Below are 3996 nucleotides of genomic sequence, written 5' to 3' on the forward strand. Positions count from 1 at the left end.
CAATTTGTAAATTTCCAAGTGCAATTTTTGACCAGTAAGTATCAGTGTTCTTTTTATTTTCTGTTGGATATTCATTCAAGAAGTTGACAATTCTTGATGTTTTTTGTAGTAGGTCCCTGGCCTGAATATCATGGGTCATGTAAGGATTAGTAAAAATATTAGATACTTTTAAAGTTAAGCATCAGCTGTAGGTGCATCATATGCTGTGGTTTCCAAAAGTAACCCACTGTACTTTTTACTATCCTTTGATATTGACTGTGTTTATCAGGGCTAATGTCTCATGCACACAATGGTAGCACAAAAGTTCCATCAGTCAGCTAAAGTTCTTATCAAGCTTGCTTTTTGTTTTTGTTTCGTACTATGAATTTTTTTTTTATGGTGTATGTGTATGACTTTTTCATAGATGATTTATTTATAAATATTGTTTAAATTTCATTTAGCCCTATCGATAGAAAGTAACTGTTTTCTATGTTGAAATAATATTCAGCTGTGCATGATATTATATTATTTTGAATATGCTTTGTACTTGGTTTAGGCTTTTAGCAGACTGAAATGGAAGCTTATGTAGAAATCACAAAATGAATGTGTATTCCTGTTTTTAAAAATTTGCCTCTATTAGAAACCTTATTAGAAAGTAGACTAAGCTATTTGTAGCTTATAGAATTTTTAAAATCTTGCATCTGTAGGAACTAGATTAAAAGGAATTAGTACTGACTTGCATGACATCACAGAAAACATTAAACATTTTGAACGGGTTTGGTGGTGGTTATATAAGCTATGTTCAGCACTTATGAGTCATGGTGGTCTATTAAGGGGTCATTAGTATCAAGAATTATTTACCAGTTGAATAGACTGATTATAAACTACAACCATGCACCTAAAAATCCTGTAGCTTTGCTTACTTGTGTGGTGTCTGTGTTATTGGTTGAATTAAATGATATGCATTTATCATGGTAGAGGGCAATATGGTAAACAGTTGGGCGTTATTCCCTTGAGGAGACTACCAGAAGTGACTTGAAACTTTGTACGTGACTTTAACTTAGTTGGGTATGATTTTTGATAGTGGAATTGTTTCCCAAAATGTGTATTACTTTTAAATCCATTATATTTGATATATCAAGAATAAGTTATTATAGGGTTTTACAGAAAGCTTAAAATTGCCAAGTGCAGATGAATTGTTTTTATTTGTAATAACAGTTTCTGGCTGTGGCTGCATCAGTAGCTTGTACAGTGGCAGCCATCAATCAGTAGTTTAAATTATCACTATCACTGATATCTTATTATGTTTCTCATTGTTTTTACAGAAAATGATTTATTCATATATAAGGTTATATATGGAATATAGATTTTATTAATCTTATTTTGTGTCAGGTTTTTTGGTGTTTTTTCTCAATAAATATCTCATCATTAAGGTTGCTATTCCCACTGAGTCAATCAGCTCAGTAAATTGCTACATATTCTTGCCCCTCTGCCTTGGAAGTACCAGCTGGTGATGTTATTTTCCAATGACATCTCTTGTCAAAATATTACCTCTATCTGAATTGATAATTTAATTCTAATTTGCTTTTCTCTGAGTACACTGAATATAGTCTATAAGAATTCCATAAGTGAATCATAGGGCTGTGTGCACAGGTATGCAACACAGTGCTAAGAAGATATTCACCTGCATGACTCTGCCTTACTTGAAAGGTTAAAACAGTTGGGGTCTCACACAGGCTGGTGCTCTGAAGTTAATACTGTTCCTGTATTATGTATTTCCAAAGTGAAACGGAGAATGATGGAAATGTCTAATATAGAGATGTATCTTCAGAGAACAGTGCATTGTCCTTATTTAGAGAAGAGTTAATAGTCCTAATTTAGGTGACTTTTCCTTTGCAAGGAAAATGTCATAGGTTTTTGATGTTATAAACTTTTGGTATATTTTCATTGCAAATATGCAACATGAAACATTTATTATACACTACATCAACTTGCATGTAAATAACACAGATATGCTATATAAGCTTGTACTACACTGGTGAATATAGTACTTTGCCAGACACATAGATTATCAGTTTGAATTCTTTAAGTCATGTGAAGTTCAGTAAACACTATGTTGTGAAATAGACCTATGGTAATTGCTACATTTTCATATACAAATGGGATAAAAATCTGCCATATATCATTTCTGATTATGTACTGTACATGGTTTACAGAGCTGGTAATGACACTGCAGAATTTGGTTCATTTGTTTAACATAAAATACAATGACCAACTATTTTCCTCCGAGCCTTTACGCCTTATTATTACCCTAATGCTACTTCTTGTTGAGAATTTTTTTTTTCTGCCTGCATTTTCATGAAATAGGAAATTTCTGATTTATGTTATTTCTCTTGAATGAAAAAGCATTCACACACACACACACACACACACACACACACACACACACACACACACACACACACACACACACACACACACACACACACACACACACACACACACACACACACACACACACACACACACACACACACACACACACACACACACACACACACACACACACACACACACACCATATTGTTTTAAAACAGATTAAACTACTGATAAGTCTCTAAAATACTGAGAAGGTCTTTGATTTCATGTTATTTTTTCTGAACCTAGATTATGGCAAATCAAACAGATAGCTCACAAGGAAATGTTTTAAAGAAGCATTCATAGTGCAAGCAATGTTACATGATGGGTTGCAGAAGACAGGTTTATTACAAGTTCTGGAACAGATTATGTATGATTTTCCCAATATTCTTAGCCTGGTGTTTCACAAGCCTCATGATAAAACATAATACAATAGTAAAATAATCTTGTCTATACATTATTATGTATTATTTTTCATATACCAGATACCATAACAAAGACTGTCTTAGTAAAGAAAGGGAATACACAACCCAGTTGAATTAATCTTAAATATAATTTTAACCACTGTTGTAGTTTTTCCTTGGTAAAAGAGGCTATTATCTAATTTAAAAATCTTACATTCCAAAAAAAAATTGTTTCATACACTATGGTGATTTTTAAAAAAGCTTACAACATGCTCTTTATAAATACAAGATCAGAATAACAAATAGATATACACATTTAGTAGAACCTAGTGTTTATATCTGTAAAATAATATTATTTTGTCTAAAAAACATATTCCTGCCTTTCATATTAAGAGTTACGGCTTTCACAAACATTGTTGTAAATTTGAAAAGAGAAATGAATAGAAACTGAATGAACTTCCTCTCCTGTTTCAGAGCAATATATTCCTTCATGTATTGAATACTGAATAGAATAAAAAGTGGGAAAGACTGTCTCATTCTCTCTGTAAATCATTGTCTGATGCAAAATCACTCATATTGATACAGTATAGGTAATATAATTTGTTTTTTCTTGTATAGTTTGTTAAGGAGTTGTGAAGACATTTTTAGGTTGTATCCTACCATGTCTGCATAATTGTTTGTGGTTCAATATACCACACAATTTTTTAAGTTAAGAGGGTGAAATTAAGATCAATGAAACAATAAACATGAGGAACGATAAATAAATAAACAGATATTTAAACATTTCTGGTATCATTACCTCCGATTTCTGTAACACAGCAAATTACATTTAAGAATATAAACAGTAACTGCAAAGTAGTGTTGACTGTACATGAAAACAAATAAAATTTAGTGGTGAATGCAGAAAATATTGCAAAAAGGACACCATAAAAAAGGTAGAGTGAGGAGGAGGAGATGGAGAAAGAGAATTAGAAGGAGAAGGAGAAGAAGCAGGAGAAAGAGAGAGAGAGAGAGGAGAGAGAGAGAGAGAGAGAGAGAGGAGAGAGAGAGAAAGAGAAAGAGAAAGAGAAAGAGAAAGAGAAAGAAAGAGAGAGGGAAAGGGAGAGAGAGAGGGAGAGAGGGAGAGAGGGAGAGAGGGAGAGGGAGAGGGAGAGGGAGAGGGAGAGGGAGGGAGGGAGGGGAGGGAGGGAGGGAG

At 33.2% G+C, this 3996-nt stretch overlaps 1 protein-coding gene across 4 annotated transcripts in view; it reads left to right on the forward strand.

The window, feature by feature from the left end:
* Positions 1 to 3584, forward strand: part of LOC119583808 (calcium/calmodulin-dependent protein kinase type 1) — a 134300-nt gene extending 130716 nt beyond the window's left edge. For all 4 annotated transcript variants that reach the window (XM_037932512.1, XM_037932509.1, XM_037932511.1 and 1 more), the window contains one exon: positions 1 to 3584. This exon is cut by the window's left edge and continues 1253 nt beyond it. The gene's annotated coding sequence lies outside the window, so the exon portion shown is untranslated.
* The last annotated feature ends 412 nt before the right edge of the window (positions 3585 to 3996 follow it).

The sequence above is a fragment of the Penaeus monodon genome, chromosome 17, assembly GCF_015228065.2.
Source record: "Penaeus monodon isolate SGIC_2016 chromosome 17, NSTDA_Pmon_1, whole genome shotgun sequence".
In the NCBI taxonomy this organism is placed as follows: domain Eukaryota; kingdom Metazoa; phylum Arthropoda; class Malacostraca; order Decapoda; family Penaeidae; genus Penaeus; species Penaeus monodon.